Here is a 22,430-nt window from a genome sequence, read left to right as displayed (position 1 = left end):
AAAGAACGTTAATGACTTTATTGGTGTTTGTTTTGAGGTTTTTCTCCCCACTACATGGTGTGTTGCTTAGAAAGTCACTCCTTTGCACGTAAGTCTTTATGACAAATGGACTGGAATGTATCCCAGCAAAAGAAGAGCTGTGTTTTGACGCCACTTGTGAATTATAACACATCATGTAAGAGAACCAAGGGATTAACTTTTTAAAAGTGTTAGCGTAATTACTTAATTTGGTACACACGCAATTCTAGTTTCTTTGAAAGTGAAGGTCAGCGTGTCTAGGAGACTAGGAAGTGAGCATTTGGATATTTGCTCATTTAAAAAAAAATTAGACCTGGATGGCTAGCATGCTCTTGTTTTAATTCTTGCCTCAAAAAATCTAAAGCATAACATTTAAATTTGTAATTTATTTCTTCAGAGATTTAGTGCTAGAATTTAAACTTTAAGTGACGTAGCCTGTGTAACCTTAACCAAGGCAGCTGTTTGGCCTGTAGTAGGCAAGCGCTTCCCTGCCCGCATCCTCAGGGTACCTAGAACCCACGCACGTGCAGCTCTCTGGATGGCTCTGTGTATTGTCACCTGGATTTACCTTTACTAATAAGGTATTCGTTAACCCGACAGTTGCATCTCTGGATGCAGGTGTAGGTGCAGGTAGAGAAGTACCAGCCCCCAGCCCTTCATGAGCAAACATGGCACATCTCCGCCAGCCACATTCACCACCCCCAACACACACATGTGTCCTCTTGCACTTCTGTCCTTTCACACATGCTGTTTCCTTCTCTGCGCCAGCCCTTCCCCCCAGTGCTGCCGATTCTGGCAGGTGCTCCCAGGGACCAGCCTGGGTGTCCCTCCTCGTGCACCCTTCCTGCACAGCCAGCCCGGTTGGTTCCCTGTCATCATGGACACTGCTTTCCACACCCCTCTAGGGCCCTGGGCACATCTTACTGTTGTTTCTCTCTTTATTGATGTCTTTAATTCAGTAATCTGTGCACTCTTTGGAGCAGGGGCTGGGCCTCACCTGTTTCTGTTTCTGTTGCACCCAGCCCAGTATCTGCATGTGGTTGTGGGTGAATGAATGTGGGTGGACGAATGGGGAAGTGATGATTGATGGATGGGGTTGTGCACCTTCAAGCCAAAGAGATAAACTTAGTAACTGTTTGGGGGAAAGAGAATAAATACTGTTTTTGTTTATATAAATCTTAAAATTTGGTAGCAGAAAGCAAATGTGCTAAGAGCAATGGAAAATAAATCAGAAGCTGTTGCCTGATTTCATGGAGACAGTCACATTTTATGTAAAAAAATATGTATATATAATTTACATTTGATCGCCTTGAAACCTTCCCTTTGTTGTTCTGGTGTCTTAGTTAATTATTTAATTGAATAATGCCTAAGGAAATAGATTGTAAATGTCATGAGAACTTCCCTTGTAAGAAGCTTTTTTCTTTTTGTAATGTGTCCTTTTTAAAAAGAACTGTCTTCAGGACTTGTGAAATTGGCCTCTGAGCCTTGGACACGTGCCTGAATATGACAGTTCTTTTTTTACTAACCTTGCTTCACTGGAATTGAATAGTTAAGCTTATTGTCAGTCAGTTTGAGGTTTGGTTGGAAATCAGCTCCAAATTGGAAAAACAAATTAGACAGCATCACTGCCCCCACCTGCAGCACGGCTTGCTCCCTGCGTGCCCTTTAAGACTCGTTAGCACAGCATTCAGTGTTTTACCCCACGTCACGCACTTTATGGCTTCCCCGTTAGATAGTAGCTAAGCAAGGGGGGTACGTGAGAGGTTAGAGGAGATGGGTCTTCTGAGCTTGCGTCAGCGTCCGTGTGAATTTGGTAGTTTTAAGGGCACCGCAGAGGTCACCCACAGCTTACCATTAGGCTCTTACATAATTAGGAACTCTTAGTCCTTTTCCTTATTCAGTAACCCTTTGAAATACCATATTTTTCTAACCTGTGAAACTGACCTAGGAAGTAATGATTGGAAATGCTGGGAATTCAATTTAAGAAGTTCACCTTTGTCATCCTGTGCTTCAACTAATAGTCTCTAGCAGGGGAGCCTCTCGAAACATTGTGTTCTGTTCTATCAATATGTACTTAGACGCGTTAATCTGAATTAGAGAGCTGATTGTACATAATGACTCCCCTGGGACGCTGTTAGAAAAAACAAAACAAAAACTTAAGTGGTTTACTGAATATGCACAGTCAGTAAAAAATTCTCCTGAATTAGTGTTAATTGAATCTGAACCTTGATCATCTTCCAACCTTTAATTTTTAATTTGATCCTTTAAAAAGTTTTGTGGCCTCTTAAAGACACAACCTACAACCCAGTAAAAGTTACGCTGTATTGATTACAAAAAGATCGATTGTAAAAGAACTGATTTTGAGTTCCCGCAGGGAAGTCAGTCAGATGTGTGGGAATATGTTTGTATGTAGTTGTGCATGCAGTACATTCGTGCATGTATGTGCACAGACATATGTATGTGTTCAATATGTACTTTAGTTTGCCTTTATCCAGATGTCTTCTCTCTCTGCCTCTGGAAATGGGGCAAATTTTCTTCAGTTAAAAACGGAAATAGAAGCAATGGTCTTGACCCACTTTACGCTTATTTATTTCAGGCTCTCAGCACACACTTGTTCACGGGTGCAGCAAGAAGAGGGATCCACGGAGCTGGAGCCGTGAGGGCTGACACACCGGAGTGGGAGCTGGCAGGACTCGCAGGGAGAGCTCTGCCGTCCCGCCAGCTCCATATCTGGCGTCAAGACAATTCTATTAGTGAATTAATTGTACTCAGAACCCAAAATTAATTTGAACCGAATGTTACTAAAAATGAAATAGATTAAAGTGACCCAGTCTCGCCTCATCCAGAGTTATTGTGAAGGAGATCTCCAGCCTGACCTAGCTCGGGGAGAGTGGGTCTCTGTCTGCGTGCCACCCGGTCACAGAGGCCTGTGTGACCATCCATATGCCCAGATGCCACTTCTCGATCCCCTTGACAGGCTGCTCTTTTAATGGGAGCGATGACCTGCTTGTGGGTTACTGTCCAAATCCGGGAGAATGGCAGCTCCCCGAGGGCAGGGCCTCTGTCTCGTCCACCCTGTGTCTCCAGCACGTAGGGCAGTGGCGGGCACAGCATGGAGCCTAAATAAATGTGGCGAATGTGTGAATGGGGCACATGACATCGCATCCTTTCTGAACATTTTCCTTTTAATTTGCCTTTTGTGTATGACTTTTAAAAATGATAAAGCAGTGATATTTGGGGATAAATACGAGAATTTTTTTGTGATTGAAATGACCAGCAACTTAGTAGAGAGTGTTTATAAGAGACCAGAGCATATCAGGTCTTTGAAATTACGAATGATGAAACTTTACTGTGTGTCACGGTACCCATGCCCCTGATGAAGAAGTAGAAGAAATGAATGGAGGAGAAACAAGAGTTATGTCTCTGGAATATTTTAGTATCAAGACATCTAGTGAGAGTCTGGAAAGAAACATTGAAGAATAAAAACCAGGAGGTAGAAAATAGGCAGACATTAAGATTGTTTCTGAATGTTTAATAATTTGAAATAATGAAATTTGGCATCAAGTGAACAAGATAAACCAAAGTATTTCCTAGGTCAATGGGCATTAGCAAGATAGGAAGGGAACTTGGAGGCAATTATGTAGATGATAGTAGCTAAGTACTTCGTCCCAGGTCCCCTCCGTGAGTGGCCACCCTCTCCATCCGTGTCCTGTGTGTGGGTGTAGGCCGGGGCACCGATACTCTCCGTGAAGATACTGTTCTTTGAGGAGGTTGTGTGTTTTTTTTTTTCTTTCCTTTTCTTTTTTTAAATACAAAGAGCAAAAACAAAACCAAGGAGACAGTATCCTCTGATGTAGGCTGTTATCTCAAGGTGAGTTTATTTGTGGCACTAACTTGTGACGAATTGTTTAAAGAGCTGAAACTTTTAAGGTATAGTGTATTTTATTTGTCAGATTTTGTTCATTTCAGTGTAAACTTCAGGTATTTATTGCACACTGAAGGAATCAACTAAAACCAGGAGAAGCAGGCCCAACTGAACTTGAATTTTATTGCATATGGAGAAGTAACCCAACATTTCTGATCAAACAGTAAATGTTTCAGTTCCTTTTAAATTAAGTGTGAAAAGCAAAGATTAGATTTTCATGTACCACAAAGCAAAACAAAAACAAAACCCCTTTCAGGGCATAATGCATTTTTCATTAAACTTATCACTGAACTATTTTGATTATGTAATCTAATCCTCCCATGGAAGTATGAGAAGTGTGAATTCTGGAGTGAAGAAATAATTGCAGAAGGTAGCTAATGAGGCAGAACTCACAAATCTGCATTTGTAGTCTTGTGGACAAATAAATCATCAGAGGAAGATACAAACGAAAAGAAAAATTCTTGATTGCCTTCAAGAAATGCAAGGTTGAACTTTTTACCGAAATAGAATTTTACAGCCTCTCGGAGGGATGTTGTGAGTATTAAATAAGTGTAATGTGCTCAGAATAGCAACCTAGGGCGTAATGAGCACTAGTAAATGTTCTATTTGCCCTTACAGGGATTTTAGTACAAAAGATTAAATCATGTTTTAATCATGCATAATAAACTGTTCCATAATTTTATAATGGTAAATGTCCACTTGTAATTCAAAAGAGTGGCTTTTTAAAGCAGAGAAGAAACTGAAATGCTTTTCTTTGTGCTCTTTTGTGTGTACGTGTGAAAGGTGCTGGGACATGTGATCCAGATGACAACCTCAGTGACAAAAGATCCTGGGGCAAATGTATAACTCTTAGTTTTGTTTTGAAATACATTATTTTCATAAATCTGAAGATTTGATTAACTTACCGCTTTTAGCATACCCCGCCACTTCATGTGTGTACTGCTAAGTTTTATGGAATTACATTGAAATTTATGGCTACCAAGTGCTTAAAGCCCCTGTCAGATTTATTATTTCATTGATTTGAAGTCTAGTTTTCATTCAATATCCCTGCCATTTAAAATGTGTGACCTAAGATTTTCAAGAGCGATTACATGAGTTAGTGCCCTCTGGTGGCGCACAGAGGACTTCAGGCAAGGAGGGACCGACGGGGAGCCTCTGGGCAGCTCCTCTAAAAGGGAGGAGCCACCTTATAATTGGTTCTTCCTGAGCTTTTCTTTTTGGTGGATTTTGAAAGGTCGCATGGTGGCTGGTTTAAGCTCACCTGTAATTTACTATCTTTCACGTGTTTGGTGCTTGTCAGTCTCCTACTCCGTGGAGCTATGATCCTGAGTTGACTAGTAACTCAGGGCACAGTCTTACAGGGAGTCTTCTTTAGGAGCGTAGACTGTGAGTGGGTTTCCGGGTGAAAGAGTTCTCAGTGTTTCTCAGTGTGAACAGCAGTAAGACTTCCCAGGGGGGACCAGGACGTCCGTCTTTAGATGCGTCTGTTAACTTGCCTTTTTGGTGGAGGGGACCACATCACCTCCTGGAGTGATGGCCTGCGGGGGACTCCCTGCTACTGCTTGATGAGCTCGCCCTGTGGGTTAGCATTAGGTGGACATCCCTGTCCCGTCTCCACCTCCCCTAGAGCGCAGCCGCGCCTTTCCCACCCGGGTCCTTTGGCCAGACTTAGTTACACTTCGGGCTCTGGGTTCAGGCAGCCCAGGGGCTGGATCCCACCTCCACCTCTGAAGCTGTGGGGCCCTGGGGAGAATCGTTCTTTGATGAGTTTCTTTAGCTGTGAGATGGCACTGCTGATTCTAACCTATGTCGAGAGATGGTTGTTAGGTTAAGTGAGTTGATATGTGAAACAGTTTTAAATGAAACTGCAGAATGTTATTAAATACATGTTAGTTTCCTTCTCTTCCTCAAAAGCAAGCTGCTCCCCTCTTTTAAATTTAAAAAGGTTGTTTTAGAGAATGAAATTTTTATTTTGCAGTCATTTCATATTTACAGCAAAGTTGCAAAAATGGTAGAGTTCCTACCTACTCCTCACCTAGTTTTTCCTGTAAGCTTCACTTTTGTTTTAAGCGTCACTTTTATACTGTGGAGTTTTCCTGGTAACTTTTCATGTATAATCCCTATGAACTTTGATCAAATTAAGCTTAAAGTGCCAATTTAGTGCTTTGCTGAGACTGAAATGATTGCCTTGAATACCTGAATTTTGCTGTAGCTGTGGCATTTGCTTCCACACCATCTTTCTGTTTTTACCTTGGCCCATGCCTGTGACCATTTGACATTAGAATAACCTTCTTTGATTTACCAAGATCTTAACACCTAGATTCCCTGTTTATGTGATTAATGAGCTGTGCAACCAAAGGGAAGACGAAACAGGCAGTTTGTGTCATTATTTCCGCTTGGCATTTTTACAGTCTCATAGCTCCTTCTCACGGCATCACAATTTAAGTCAAGGTAGAAGCACATGTGTTTTCAATCGCCACCCCCCCCCCCAAAAATCCCCAAACATTTCTAATATTCAGAAATACAGAAAGAAGCTTACTGGGTTTCCCAATTAAAAGTCCACTGACTAATTTTAATTCACCAACAACCTATAATTAATGTTATTATATAAACCAAAAATAGTAGCAACTCACATTTTATGTGCCTTTACAGTTCAAGAAAATGATTTCACAGACACGTCATTTGGTGTCTTAGGAGCCCTGAGAGATGGGCAAGGAGGGCTTTGTCACACAACCCCCCTACCTTGTGAACTTGGATGAAGTAGGGGAGGCCAGGGAGCGACCTGGTTGAGGCCACAGAGCAACAGTTAGAGCTCAAGCCCCCTGGAGGGGTCCTGCAGACACAGAGTGAGACTCCAGCCCACACCTGCCCAGCAGTCCTGCAGTGATGTGGCTGCGAAAATGCCTCCTCTCCCCCTCTTATAAATTGGCCGACTTCTACCCCAGTGATCATATCTATGCTTTGAATATGCATACAAATATTCAACACTTAATTGACAATTTATGTGTTTTGTTTCAGCCCAGACCCTTACTGAATGTTATGAGATCAGCTTTATTAGGCTGGATTTACCAGAATCCCACCAACCTGTACCTTCAGGGGAAATCACAGTCTGGGCCGACACGGAGCCCTGCAGGCCCCAGTCTCAAATGCAGCCTCTTCTGAGGCGACATCCTGTGTGTGATCTTTGGGAGGATACTGTGCTGGAGAAACACCTTGACATTAGAGACACGAGTGACATCTTTTCTATAAGAGCCACTGAGATACTGGAATGAGAAGATGATGTGGTTTGAAAAAGTGATAAATGGGCCAGGTTCTTGAAAAGCTAGAAGAACATCTTACTCATTTAGATCTAAATAGAAAACAAAAATGAGTCTCAGAAAAAATTTTTTGCACATATGGTGGGGTAAATTCTAATACCTGTTTCTGTGGTATAAAAATTTAGTGTGTCACATTTGTTTGGTTTGGGTTAGGGCTCTGTTTTTAATAGCCGCTCATTTGACCCTTCTGGAATCATGAGTTCAGAGGAGCCCGCCTGCTGGTGGCTGTAATGCCAGCTTTTCCCAGGCTCTTAAGTTCTCATTGACCACTTTGCTGAGTTTGGTGGGTGGCTTTTCTTTAATCAATGACAGACGAATCTACAAAGGCAAAGTCAAGTGTAAGAATTAAGACACATTCTAATCTTTTGAAGTTCTAGCAGTCTCATTAAGGAACATTCTTATTTATTTATTTATTTATTTATTTGTTTATCCATCTGTCTGTCTATTTATTTATTTATTTGTTTGTTTGTTTAGCTGCCAGCGCATCCAAGTGTTCTCCCGATTCTAGCCTGGCAGCTCAAAATTCTGGAGCAGCATCCAGGGTAAATCCCTGGCGGCCCTTCGAATGGCCTCTGGCGAGGGGGGTGTGCCGCTCCCTTACAGCAGTGTCGGGTGTCACTTAATAAAACACCTTTGCTGTTGTTGGTGTTTTGGTTGCCCTCTTTAGGTCTGATGCCTTTTTAGGAAGTTATGAAACAGTTGGAACTGACTGGCTGGACCAAGAGGTTGGACAACCATTCATCTGAGATCGTCTCTATTGATATGTTTGTAGAATTTAAAGTGAAGACGTCAGCTCCCCGTGCGCATTGTGGGGGAGATGTGTGTTCTAATAGGACTATGGGAGGGGGAATCCCATGGGACTGATCCCAAGAAGGTCATGCTAGATGGGGCCATTGGCTTCCTGCTAGGAGACTTCGCGGTGAATCACTTGAGAAGTGTGTTACCCCTTCTTGTCTTTGAGTGTTGAGTCCTGTAATCTGGGTCGCCAGTCTGAGAGGGAGGATCTTGTGTTCACTTGTAGCTCACTGACACTGACTGGAAAAGAGATTTAAGATTTTAGTTACATAACTTACAAGAATGACCCAAAACATCAAGCCCAGTCCCTGCAAATGATCCAGTTACGCAAATCCTTAGTCATGTTATGCGTCTTTCAGCCATGGATGGGCATTTCTTTCCCTGTCTTTTTCCTTTCTGTTTTCTTTACCCACCAGGTAGAGTCACATTAAAACTAAAACAGGCCCCCGAATTTACATATTGAAAATGAAGATCTGTGTCCAGAGGTGCCTGTGGCGAGCACAGTTAGGTGAGCGGAGAACTGAGGCAGTTGTCTCCTTGCAGGCTGGGTGTGACATGTGAATGCCCACCCATCTGTCCTGGACGGAAATAACGCATTTGAAGCAGGTTTTGCGTTTTAAGTTCAATTTTGAGCACCAGCCATTCACTGTGAGAGCGAAGTTGCTGGGAAGTTAGTTTCAAAGATAATACCACCCTCTCTTTCTGTGAACCGAACGAAAACAGCATGGAATAAAACTTAATTACGCTATGCTGAGTATTTCATGTGGAATTAAGGGGCAAGAGTTGCCTTTAAATAGCATTAGGTTTGGAAAGAATAAAGGCTTTGTAGGTTCTTTGGAAGATACTATAATTAAAGGTTTGCACAAATTTTTTTTCCCTTTTTGAAGTGTTTAAAGAAACCCATCCCTCCTTCCCTAAATTGATAACCTCGCAAACCTCAGCTCTGCTTGGCGGTAAATATGGTGAGGCTGTTGCTGTGCTGATTTGACGACTTCTTTCTGTTAAATATAAAATAGGGTTTTAATCTTCTGATTTAGATATTTAACAGAAAGTAAATGTTTGACTTGCTTTGGTTTCTGCTGAACCTGTATTTAAATCCGCACAAACAGTTCGAGTTAAGTGAAAACATCACTGGATTAGCTTATTTTAAACATTCCAGGATGTACGAATGCAAAAATGGGGTTTCCTTTTAAAAATAGACATGGCTGCTTGCATTAACATAATTACCGCTAACCAGCACATTTTAAATGGTGACAAACTTAGTGTAGAAAAATGAACTGTTTTAAAAAGCGCGGTTAAAGGAGCTGAGAGTGCTTAGTGAGCAGCAGTCGCTCTGGAGGGCCTTTGGAGGGCAGGGAAACTGAGTCTCCAGTGGGGAGGGCAGTGGTGTGGGCGGAGGCGGGCAGAGGCCGGTGGCATCTCAGGCAGCTTCCTCTTGGGCTGGACCTCTCCCTTGGGCTGGACCTGACTCATCTTTCATTCTGAAGCATGACTGTTAGTTCCGAAATCTGCCTTTCCGTTTTGGAGAGGGTGCATGTTCTCTGCCCACGGTTAAAAGTTGTCTGGTGAGGGCTGATGTGCACTGTTGCTGAGAAGAGCGTGGAGAGTATTTGGAACAAGGAATTCGAGGGCTGACAGACAAACTCAGCCCTGCAAGCCAGAAGCTCAAGGCGTCTTTGATTCTGCCTTTTTTCCCAACTCACACATAGACTCCTTCTCTCAGTTCTCTTGTCCACCTTCCAGGATGGACGGGGTCCATGCTGCTCATCTCCTCTGGTCCCTCCTGAGGCCTGGCGGCCTCCGATCTCACCTTTCCTGGGTGGACTCTGTGTCTCCCTGTGCGGGGGCAGAGCGGGCTGTTCAGAATGTTTCTGGGACGAGGTCACTAGCTTGCTTGCACCCTGCAGTGACTTCCATCTGTTTGGCGTCCAGTCGGCCCGTGTGGTCGGGTCCTCGCCGCAGCTCACTTCCCACCGCTGGCTCCTCCGGGTACCCTCCCTCTCCCGCAGCCCAGCACACCCCGCACGCTGCTCTCGCGCTGGCTGTTCCTCTACGTGGATGCTCTCCCCCTTCCCCCTGCTCTGCTGGCTTCTCCAGATCCCACCTCTCCCCAGAGCTCCCCTGGACTGCCCGATCTAGCATAGTCCCTCCTCACTCTGTCACGTGGCTGGTTTTGTTTGTCTGAATAGCAGTTATTACCCTTGGAAATTTTTCCTTGTCTTCCTTTTTCTTATTTCTCCACTCCTCCCCACCCTACAAGAATGCAAGCGCTCTTATGGCGGGAACCTTGTCTCCTCAGCTGTAGTCCCAGCGGCTAGAAGTGCCTGTAAGTGCACAGATCACCACGGATGAAGTGACTGCTGGAGAGGAGCCCTGGAGATCGCTGACGTCCGGGGAGCTCTGACCTGACACAAGGAGAAGGACAGCCCTGCAGTCCGTGTCCCCAGGTGGCTTGGGGAACCGATTAGGAAACTGCTTAAGCCTTGCCTTTAGGCATCAAAAGTTGACATCTGGGGATTCACAGAATGGCTCTCCTTAAACAGAATCAGCCCTTGTCCTGCAAAGGATGTGAACTTGGCCACCACCCCCATGAAAAGTTAGGGTCGCTGGCATTCTTGGCTCACGGTGTTCTTGGCTCATGGGAGCCCACCAGTGGTGGTCTGCCTCCCTGGGGGGGCAGTGGGACAGGCCAGCACAGCCTCCCTGCTGGAGACTGAGTTTGAACTCACTCGCACCCAGCCTCATTTCCTGTGACTTCCGTGGCTTCTTTCTTGCGAGCGTGACAGGGATGCTCTCTGTGTTCAGCATTCATCCTGCGGGTGAGGGGACAGATCTGCTAAGATGCTGAGATTTGTGGGAATCTGAACGCTGGGGGGTATCTTTTAGCTTCCTTGGTTTATCTTCTGGGGACATCTCAGATTTTTCAGAGGAAAATGTGCTAAGTCTGCTGATGCCCAGAAAGTTGGTGACAGTGCTTGGGAGTAGTTAATTAAACCCTTCACGTTCAACTTCGTTAGGGAGAAAAGAATCGTATTTCCAACTCACCGAATCTCAAATATACTGTGCCACTCCCCGCTGTCTGTCAAAGCATTTTCTTTGGTCTCAAACGTGCCAGTTGGGAACTGGGCTGGAGAACTCGGGGGGCCCGTCTGCTGGGCAGACACCCCCTGTGCAGCTTCCCGCTCTTGTTGCTGCCTGTATCAGCGCGTCACTACAGAGGGTGGGGTGTGTGACTAAAGCAGTAACTTCTCAGTTAATTTATAGTGATGTGCTGGCTTTTTTAGAACTGAGACCGATGGATAAGGCCCTGTAGCAGAGTTGAGTCAAGTTTCTCTGGGCTGAGCATCAGCTCATTAGACTCGATTTAAGACAGTCTCTCCCTTCTGTGTGTGACCGGAACCTGATGCCACCCAAGTCAGGGTGCTCGACTGCCTGGTCCCCCCATGCCCGACTGGAGGACAGGTTCAGGCTGGCGGAGACAAACGGGGTGAGGACAGGCAGAGTGGAGAAAGGGCCTGGCCTTGTGCAGGATTGAGGGCTGTGCAATGAAGGTGGGGAGATAGGGCTGGAAAATGGGTTTTGACCAGTTTATGGAGGGTCTCGCATGTCAGAAGTGGACAGCACAAAGGTGGTGATGAGCTGGGGTGAGTCTGGGGTCAGCTGGTAGCTGGGAGAGCCATTGGTTTCCTGGTCATGGAAAACCCCAGAACTGTCTTTACTGGAGCTGTTTTCCTCTTTAACATGGAGAAACCATGTGCTGCCCACCCCTGAAGTGTCTCACTTCGACCCTTTGGTTGATTGCTTTTGAAGTTAATATGCTGGCTTGTCATCAAGTGTTTACACATGATCCTGCACATTCCTGCCTGCTAGTGGTCAGAAATCCCATTAAGTATCTAAAGGGCAGTGACTTTCCCATGTGGTCTATTAGAAATTAGTGTGTACGGACACTTGACAGTGTGCTTGACACACATTTGGTATATATGGTCCTTGTTGTTCAGTTGTTTGAAAATGAAACAGACAGGGCCCTCCCTTCCAGCCTGGAGAAGTGAGGTTGGCCCTTCTGGGCGGACACCTGGCTGTGTTTCACTGGCCGTGAATGTTAGCACGGGGAGAAGAACGCGTTCACCATCTTCCATCTCTCCTTTCTCAGCCTTAAAGGAGCCCACATGATTTCCTGCTCACACACGGCCTGGCTGTCTTTTTCCAGGACGTCCTCTCTTGTCTTAGATATTTGCAGAAATGTCTGCTAACCACTGGTCCAGAACTTTCCTCTTCATTGCAGATGCTGGCTGTGTTTAGTGGTATTTTCTGAAAAGGAAAACCCCCACAAATTCAAATTGTTGCCTCAGGAAAATTGAGATTCCAGTGGTTTAGTTAATAAAATACAGTTTTATGTTCTTTGTCTTGGTACCATGGTTGGCTCATTAAATGTTTCTTAGAGATGACTGAAAAACTTAAATATTTATTAAATGTTAGAGTGCCCTGATTTAGGGAAAACTAATTATTACATACGCCTTCCAGGATTTATCTGCTGCCCCTTCCTCGGGCGGTAGTGATGGAAGGAGAGGACCTAAGTTCTGTCTTTCCAGCACATAAGCTAAAGCCCGGGGGACGATGAGAGATGGGCTCGTGATTGGGAACAGTTACTCTGGGTGGAGCTGGCTTGTGAGTGGGCCCCTCAGGATGTCCCGGAAGGTTTCCAGCGGGGAGTTCAGAAAGACACTGGAAAGAGATTTTCCCGAGTCTCACCTCAAATGGCATCTCCTTTGCTTCAGTTGACCAAGCTTAGCTGGCCCAGCTGGCCCAAGCCCGGAGGGACCACTAGCCTCTTATCACACGGAGGCCTCCTGGTTGACGTGAGCCTCTGGTGGTTTTGTTTGAACTGTTGTTTTTAGCGGAGAAGTGGATGACGTAGACCTTGCCCCGAGGTGCTCCTGCCTCGCATCCCCTTTCTGTGTCAGTGCCACTGCGTGCTCCCGTGAGGTCATCTGTGCCAGGGGGCCGTCCTGGCAGCCTGCTTATCCATCTCAGATGCGCCATGGATGATAAAGGGTAATCGCTGCCATGCGGTGGCTGAGAGGCAGGCTCCAGCCAGTGTGCGCTGGGCTGTGGTGTGTTCCTGATGGATGGTGCCTATTCTGGGAAGCAGCTTATTGTCTCACGTGAACAGGCTTTCTAAAATAAATGACTGCTTTCTTAATATTTTGAATCATTTTCTTCAGCACATGTTTTGTAGCCGTGGTTTGAAAGCTGGCCAAATATATGCCTTTGCACAACTCCCTGTAGGGCTGGATATACAACCAGACCAAACCGTGTGATTTAAGGTTGAACATAATTGGGAACTCAGCAATCACTTGCCTTGCATTTGATAGAATGGCAGCGGAGTGCTCTAGAGTTATTTCTCTGTTAAAAAATTATATATAGAACACACACGCAAATGCACACACACATATAGTCTCACTGCCTCGTAATAAAGAAGGCACGTCTGAAACTATTGGGTAAAAACACTAGTGTGATAAATAATTACTTGACTTTTGTGATGGAGGCAGTAATTAACTTCAGACAGATGTTAGCAGTTGATACCATAGATGTGACTGAGGACTGTAGTCAAATTATATAAGGTTGCAAGATGGAAAAAAATCAGATGGCAGCAGAAATAAGTTTTAAACCCAGTCCCTTGTCAAGTCTTTGGTCAGTTGATCCATTTCCTTGTTTCTGTGTACTTCAGTAATTGAGCCATAAACTTGGTAAACTCGATGCTGCCTCCCTGTTAAACCGGGGTCTTTGCATTTCAAACACTGCTGTGTGTTTGTTATTGTTGGACTGTCAGTTACCTGTAATTGAGACCTTATCATGTGCCTCTTGTGCTGGTGGAAGAAATGCTATTAACAGCCCCACTCCCTGGAGCTCTTTGAAAAGTCACACGTGAAATCCAGAATTTGTTTACCAGCCCCAGAAGGATCATATTGCCAGACTTACAGTAAATATCCGGATAGTAGACGGTGGAGATGCCCTGAGACATCCATTCGTTCCCTGTAACGCTAATGTTCTTCAGCCTTGTTTCTAGCACTGACACTGCCCAGGAGAAAGAAGTGATTGTGGAAGGAATGACTTTGAAGCTGTGTGTAAGTTAGCACAGCCACCCAAATTCCCTGATGGCGGTGTCCCGTTGTTTTAAGAGGGTGTTTGTCTAACAAGAGAAGGGAGTAAATCTCGGAGGTAAAAATGTTGCCATCTCAACTCATGCAATTAAACTGAATTTTCTCCAATTTTTTTTTTCCTGAAACTTTGTACACATTCTGATTGTTGAAAAGCACCCATCTTTTGTAGTTTCAGACAAAGTAACTCCAGATACATATGTGTATGTGTATGTGTATGTGTATGTGTATGTGTATGTGTATGTGTGTGTGTATATATATATCCGCCACATGAAAGAATGAGTGAATTTATTAACAAGGCTACAAGATACAAGGTCAATTGTATTTCTATATATTAGGGAAAAAAAGAAATTTAAAAATCAGTCCCAGTTACTTCAAAACCATCAAATACTTTAGACTAAAACTAAGTAAATCTGTGTAAGACTTCTACACTGAAAACTATAAAATGTTGCTGAGAGAAAGGAGGGTGATACTGTGGATTGAGAGACTCAATATTGTTAAGATGCCTATTTTCCCTAAATTGATTCATGGATTCTGTGCCATCCTAGTCAAAATTCAGACAAGCTGATTGTAAAGTTTTATATGAAAATGCAAAGGACCTAGAAAAACCGAATCTATTTAGAAGATTGTATTGCCTGATTTTGGAGACTTCCTGTAAAGCTACAGTAATCAAGACAGGGTGGTATTGCAAAAGGAGAGACGTACATAGATCAATGGGACAGAAGGGACCGTCCAGAAATAGACCCAGCCATACATGGTCAATTGACTTCTGACAGAGGTGTGAAGGCAGTTCAATGGAGAAAGGATAGTCTTCTCAACAAATCGTCGGGGACCAGGTAGACATCATATGCAGAAAACGTGAACCTCGCCCATACCTTGGACCATACGCAAAAATTAACTCAAAATGGAGTATAGGCCTAAGTTTAGATTCTAAAACTATAAAGCTTCCAGAATTAAAAGGAGAAAGTTTTTTGTAACCTTGAAACAAGCAAAGATTTCTTAGATACCAAAAGCACAATCTGCAAGACAAAAAAAATGGAGCCCAGACTTCACCGACATTTTAGAATTCTCTTCTTCCAAACATACTGTTAAGACAATGATCAGACAAGCCACAGACTGGGAGGAAACTTTTGCAAAGCATATGTCTAATCAAGGGCTTATATCCAGGATATATGAAGAACTCTTAAAATTCAGTAATCTGGAAACAACCCATTTAAAAATGCGCAGGAGATTTGAATAGACACTTTAAGATATACAGAGAGCAATAAAGCACGTGAAAGATGTTCAGCCTCATTATCAGGGGGATGGAGCTAAAAACCACAATGAGATGCTGGTACATACCTGTTAGAATGCCTTCCAAACAAAAACAAAACCGGGTAATACCAACTCTCACACCTTGCTGCGGGGAAGGCAGAGTGGTACGGCCATTTTGGGAAGAAGTTTGAGAGTTTCTTATACATCTACACTTAAAATCTTAAATCTGCACTTAAAATATGACCCAGCAACCCCACTTCTAGGTATTTACCTAAGAGAATGAGAAGTTACCTTCATCCAAAAACTTGAGTGTGAGTGTGTACAGTGACTTTATTCATGATTTCGAAAAGCTGAAAACCCAATTGTCACTCATTCAACTGGTGAATGAATCAGCAGCTTCACCGAATATACTCTGCAACGAAAAGAAACAAACTGATACAACGTGGCCACGTCTCACAGGCGCATTATGTGTAGTGTACAGAAGCCAGACTCACAGACTACATACTGTCTGATTCCATTTTTATGACGTCCCGGACAAGGTAAAACTCTCTGGAAAGAAAACAGATCAGTGGTTGCTGGGGATCGGAGGTGGAGGTGAGCTGACTGAGAAGGGCACAAGGGAACTTTTGGGAGTGGTAGACATTGTCTATATTTTGGCTGTGGTTGTGGTTACACAACTGTATCGTTGTCAGAATGAATAGACCCGGGCACTTGGAGCAGGTACTTCACAAAAGAAGATACCCGAATGGCCAGCAAACACGTGGAAGGGTGCTCGGCATCTCACTCGTCAGGGGATACAAATCAAAACCGCCGTGAGACTCCACCTGTTAGAATGGCTCAGATAAGAAAGACCGCCAGCGTCAACCATCGGTGCGCTTGTGGAGCGGCTGGTAGGTGCATTGAGTGGTGTGACTTCTCTGGAGACCTGCTGGGCACTTCTTACAAAATTGAACATCTACACTCTGATCCAGCAATTCCGCTCTAAGTGTTTAGAGAGAAGAAAGAACATGATCATGAAAGGACTTGTACAAGAATGTTTATATAGAGCCTCCAACTGGAAACAGCCCAAATAGCTACCATCTGAAAAGTGAGTAAATAAATTGTTATCACAATAGAATACCACTGAGCAATAGAAAGAATGAATTACTGATACAACCATATGGATGGATCTAGAAAACAAAAGAAGTACATACTTTGCGAAACTAATCTCTGGTGGTCAAAAGTGGTTACTTGAGGGCGGGGAGGGGAAGTGACTGGAAAGAGCAAGGAAGCTTTCTGGGTGATGGAAATACACTGAATCTTGTTTGGGGCTGTGATTACATGGGGATAGATGGCTGTTAAAACTCATCAAACAGATTAAGGTCTGTACCTTTTATTGTATGTTAACTGTACTTTAATGAAAGTGTCCTAAAGACTCACTTGGGAAACATTTTGTTGAATCCTAACTTGTTTAGCCGTTTATTCTGTTCGGTTATCATTACATGCATTTTGCATAACCCACATTTCTACTCGGTACGGGTGTTGATGTTAGCCAGTATTCTACTGGAGCAAGAGGAAAGGCTCAACTTCTGATTGATGGATTTGACGTGGCTCAAAGCTTCTGAATATCGAAGGGTCAGGTGAGTAACCTGTGTTTTTGATTCTGGATCCTATAAGCTCTGCCTTTATTTACCAGCTCACCATTCACAGAACCTCATTGTTACCCAGAACTTGAAGGCCCTCATGTGCCTTAATCATACGGGCAACCCCTTCTAGAAGAAAATGTGGCTGGAAATTCCAGGCTTATGGATGGAGCTGGATGTGGGTGGCGGGGATTGGAAGAGAAGCTCTTGCTCCAGCTCCTTTCAAACACCAGGGTCCTTGCTTTAGTCTTTGTTTTTTCTCCGTGCTCTCCATGAGCAGTGGTCCTTGGGCATGGCTTCAACCATCGCCATGAAGATTCCCAAATTATCTGCTGTTCATGCTTCTCTTCTGAGCTGAGGCTAGTTTATCTCTAGGTACCTGCTCTGAATCGCCCACTCTCCCCTCTGCTCACAGATGTGCTGTTATTCTCATTTTATGTCAAGTTTCTCTCAAGCCTTTCCTGCTGCCATTTTATCTCTCCGCTTCCCTTCCCATCCTCTCCTTGACCCTCTAAGTCGGGCGTCTGCCTCCCCAGACGTTCAATAGAACCTTCTCGTTGTAGGATTCGCTGAGGACTCTTCATTACTAAATCCCCAGCTAGTTTCAGCCCTTATCCTTTCTGGCTTCTCTGCAGCATGTGTTGATGCTAATTGTCTTTTTTTTCTTGAAGAAAAATCGTTCTCTCCCTTGGTGCTGGGACATCATTCTCTCTCCTGCTCACTGCGCAGACCCTGCCTTTTCCCTGGCTTCCCTTTGTGCTTGTGGGGCCTTGATTGTGTCCTTGGCCCTCTGCTCTCTTCTAAGAGGGCTCTGGCTTAAAAGAAACTGTGTCTTTCTGATGGTTTAAATTTCCATTTGTACACTCATGACACCACATCTGTATCTTTAGTCCCTACCTCTCTCCTGAGTTCAAGTCTTTATTTCAGTCATGTATCGAACATTTCAAACTCACTGTCCAAACCCAACCCATTTCTCCTCTGCTGTTCCTTTCTCAGCTTCAGGGAACCCATCATTTCTCCTCTGCTGCTCCTTTCTTGCGTCCAGGGTGTTCCCTGAGCCCAGTGGCCCAGGCTCACCCCCCCTGGTGCCTTCGTGCTCTCTGGAGTCAGCGAATGAACGTCTGGAGGTCTTGCCTGTATTTCTTTGTGTCCCTACCCGCTTCCGTCTTCTCCATCTCTCCCACCACTGCCCCAGAGTGGGCCCCCATGACCCCCTGACCTGTTCTGGGGTTTCCCTGCCTTGTTCTGCCTTTCTCTATAACCTACTTTTGTCTTCAGTGACCCCCACTCCGCAAGATAAAACCTCAGCTCCTTAGAATGACACTGACACCCTTGGTCCATGCAGGGCCTGTCTCTTCTGCACGTGGGTGATGGGCACACTGAAAGTTTCAGTTAAGTTTTCCCTCCTGTGTTGTCCTCGGCTCTCAGCAGAATGAATTGTTCCCTGCTTTGGGTTTGTGTGGCACTTTCCATATTTCTCTGTTAGTAATCTGTGAGTGTGTCTGCCTTACACACGTTGGAGGTGGTACCTGGCTCTCTCACTCATGTATTCTGGGCCTGACACGGCCTCGTACACAGAGGTGCTTGAAGAAGGGTTATCGAAGTGCATCGCTGGCAGCTGGTGCAGCCTGATGGAAGCGCCTGCCCACCCTCCCTGGAAAGGCTCCTGTGCTCCCTAGGACCCTCCCTGCTCCTCCAGATGCCCCGGGGATGCGGAGCTGGCGCTGCACCTTCTGTTCTGAGTGTCTACGCTCTGGCCGTGGGAGCATGAGCCCTCCGAGTCGCCCACCATCTCCTCTGACCTCCCAGAGGGACTCTGATCTGGAAGCTTTCCAGCACTGATGCTAAGAAGAGGGATTGCCTGTTCCATGTCATGTCCAAGTGGTCCTGGCAGCGTGACTCTGCCAGGCTTCTCTTCCCGGGAAGGGGCAGGAGGGATGGGGAGAAAACCACTGCCTAGAGTCTCTCCACAGGAGGTGGGCATGCTGGTCTCCTAACAAAGGAATGCCTCCCAGGCCGACGCAGGTGCTGTGTCTGGGCTACTGGTGCTAATTAGAGCCAGCAGAGCAGGCCCATGTCGTGTCGGTCCCCCATCCTCACGCTGGGCAGCGCTGTGGGTGGCCATGGTCCATCTTCTGGCATTAGATAAGCGGCACGTGGACCACAGAGGAGGCTCTGTTCTAGAGGTGGTTTTACCCGACTGACACAGCATGCAGGGTGCTGGCAGGTGCCGCAGGTGGGCTGGGCCAGGCCTGTGGGCACGGCAGTGGTGGAGTGGGCTTTTTTCACTGATGCCTTTGATAATTACTGTGTAAGCAACAGAAGGCAAAGTGAGATTGTTTCAAAGGCAAATCAGTACAGTTCGAGTTTGGAAGTTGGCTCAGAAATCTGTGCCTTCCCTCCCGGCGCTGGGGCTGTTATTTCAACGTATTTTTTATTTAATTTTCCCTCCCCCTCATTTTTTGAGCGCAGCGCTCTTTTCCCTAAAGGGAGCGAGGGAGGAAGGTGCTTTGTGAAATATTTTTGTAAAGTTATTATTTGCCTGGGGCCAGTGCAGGTTTCTTCAGTGCATCAAAATGCATTTTAATGAAATTTAAAACCTCAGTGCCCGGAGCCACCGTGGGTGACTGAGGCAGAGCGAGGTGACCAGCCAAGAGGAGGGAGCTGGTGGCCTCTGTGTGGCGACATGGCCTTGCTGGGCTCCAGCAGCATCCCTTGGGTTTTAAGAGGAAATGGAGACCTGTCTTCCAGATAGACATCAATTTTTGGCCTTCAATATTTAAATATTTGTGATTTATCTGTTCTAATTGCTTTTCAGTTTGTTTGCTTTTTAAAAATCCGGTGTGCGGTTTCCACGGTGTCCTTGAGTTGGTGAAACAGTGAGAGTTATGGGATGTCCTGGAGCCTGAGCAGCAGCGTCAACATTCACTATTTGCTGAGTCGCCAGACATCTGGGCTCTGGGACGGATAAAGGGACACAGTCCCTGACCTCTGGGAACTCTCGCTGTAAGGAGACGTGACAAACTCACTTGCGGCCTCAGCTGCTGCCCTCCCGGCGGCCTGCCTCCCCCGGTTCCCATATTCCTGGGAGGGGGGCGGAGGTTTTCAAGGACAAGAGTGAGTGCAGCGTAATTCAGCTCTTCCTGGGCAAGGCCTGCTGCTGGGTGAGCTTCAAATAAAGGCAAGTGAGTAGTCCTGGGCTTTGTCCAAACTGCTGCTCCATGACCTTCATAAGCTGTGACATGTTATGGGGCTCATGTGACTCTTGCCAATAGCGAGCTTGCACTGGTGCCTGGGTTGACAGTCCCTTCCCCTGTGAGACACTGAAAACTCTGGGGGTGGATCAGCAGGTACCCGGCCAGCCTGACGGGGAATACGTACAGGCCACCATCCCAGGGGCTGGAGCCACCCAGCCAGAGGTTGTGGCCCTGATCTCTCAGAGAGCCAGCCAGCCCCTCTGCTCTTGGCCTGGGGCAGGAGCCAGCATGGTCCTTCTCAAACCTAGCTCAGAGCCATCACTTGCCCTGAAATCCAGAGCTCTCCCGTGACCTCCAGGCTGCAGGTGGCCGGCTCCCAGCTGCCCTGTTCTCAAGGCCGCTGCACTTGCTGTTCCTTCTGCCTGCCACCCCAGACAGTTCTCACCACACCTGCTCCCCTCAGCTTGGCTCAGACGCCCCTATCCCATGGCTTCCCTAGTCACCCCAGCTGGAGAGCATCTCTTACCCTGCGTGCCTGCTGGTTCTCCTCCAGGCACTTCGGCTGCTCGATGTGCACCATCTGCTTGTCTGTATCTCACCTGTCCCCCTGGGAGCTAAGGCATGGGAAGTGGGGTTACTGCTGAGTTTGGCGCAGAGTGGTACCCAGTGTCCAGGGAGGGTGCCCCGCTGCTCTCCGCACTCAGCGGGCTGACGGCCAGGGCTTGTCTTGCTTTCAGGGTGTAGCCCCTCTACCCACAGCTTGTCTGTTTCCTGGCACACTGTTCTCTGCTAAGCTAGAATATTCGAGAAGCAGACATAAAGTTCAGCAGTCTTCTCCCCAGATTAGGTTTTTGTGCGAATGGGCAACTTGCTCACCTCCCGATTCTCCCCATAAATTCAAGCCTCTTAGGACAGTGGCCCTGTCACCCCTCTGCAGTCTGTCACGGTCTGTCCGAGTTCATAGTCGTGAACCATGGTCTGCATTCACTTTATTTTCTTGGAGTGGACTTGGAAAGATGGACATACAATTTTAAAAAATACACTTTGACTCAAGTGTGATAAAATACTACTCATGAGGCACTGTGTACGGTATTGTGAGACCAAAGTCTGCCGGTAGCCAGGAACGGCTGAAGTGTGCCTTGCTTCGCCCCCTCCTGGCACTGCTTAGCGGGACAGGCGTTGCCAGGCTCCTGAACGTGCAATTTTTCACCAGGAGTTGTTATTGACAAGTGAGTGTGCAGTATTAATTTAGCCAGATTCTGGCATCTTCAGAATCACACAGGAGTATTGAGAAATCATTGCTGAAACTGCTAGATCAATTTAAATTTAATTAAAAGGCATCGAATCAAAGAATAACATGGTGAAGTACAATAATAACCACAAGCATCCTGGTCATTTTATATCATAATCCTTTTTCTGTTTTTTCAATGGAGGCAGGTGGGATTCAGCAGGCTGGCTTAGCACATTCTCTCTTACTTTCTAGGAAAATGAGGATTTCCTTTCCTTAAAGAAAAAAAATTTCTTTGTCTGCTTTGATCATCTGAAGTGTTGTATACAGAGTGGAGAATCCTTGGGACTTCTAATCATTTAGATGAAAGTGTGCATGAAGTAAAGTCACCTAATATTCTGTATTTGGATAGAGTATTTCTGAATTAACTCAAAATACACGTGAAAGGTCAGTTTTGCCTCCCTGTTCCAGCTGCATTTGGGGAAAAAAACCCTGTTATTTCTAAGCAAAATCGTAGTTGTTTCATTCTTGGGAACTCCTTAAAATGACACAAAGAAATGTTGCTGGGGGTGGGTTGGCAACAGGCTGGAAATTCATAGCCTGGAAGAGCTCTTCTCAGGGCTGCTGGGCCTCAGGGCCTCTCCAGCAGGGGGCGCAGTTCCCAGGGGATTGGGGTCTCCACCCTGGGGCGGGCTCTAGAGCAGACCCTGAGCAGGTTGACAGGGCTTAGGAGTGGAGCGCACCTGGCAGAGGTGCAGCTGTGTGCGAGAGGGAGCCAGCCTGGGAGGTGGAGAAGGCGCTAGTTATCCAGGTCGCTGGTGAGGCAGTGGGGCTGTCTGTTTGTGCAGCAGGTGGGGTGGCCCATAGGCGGCAGTCCCATGGCAGGTGAGGCCTGGGTGTACTCCCCAGCTGCCTT

At 45.9% G+C, this 22,430-nt stretch overlaps 1 protein-coding gene across 16 annotated transcripts in view; it reads left to right on the top strand.

The window, feature by feature from the left end:
• Positions 1-22,430, top strand: part of CAMTA1 (calmodulin binding transcription activator 1) — an 829,301-nt gene that overhangs the window by 83,790 nt on the left and 723,081 nt on the right. Inside the window, exon 5 of one of the 16 annotated variants that reach the window (XR_010383994.1) lies at positions 2,615-3,787. The exons of the other annotated variants lie outside the window; for them this stretch is intronic. The gene's annotated coding sequence lies outside the window, so the exon portion shown is untranslated. Of the gene's footprint in view, positions 1-2,614; positions 3,788-22,430 lie in introns of those variants that run through there. 16 annotated transcript variants of the gene reach the window in all.

Source organism: Camelus dromedarius, chromosome 14 (genome assembly GCF_036321535.1).
Source record: "Camelus dromedarius isolate mCamDro1 chromosome 14, mCamDro1.pat, whole genome shotgun sequence".
NCBI lineage: Eukaryota > Metazoa > Chordata > Mammalia > Artiodactyla > Camelidae > Camelus > Camelus dromedarius.
This window is presented reverse-complemented; position numbering and strand designations above follow the sequence as displayed.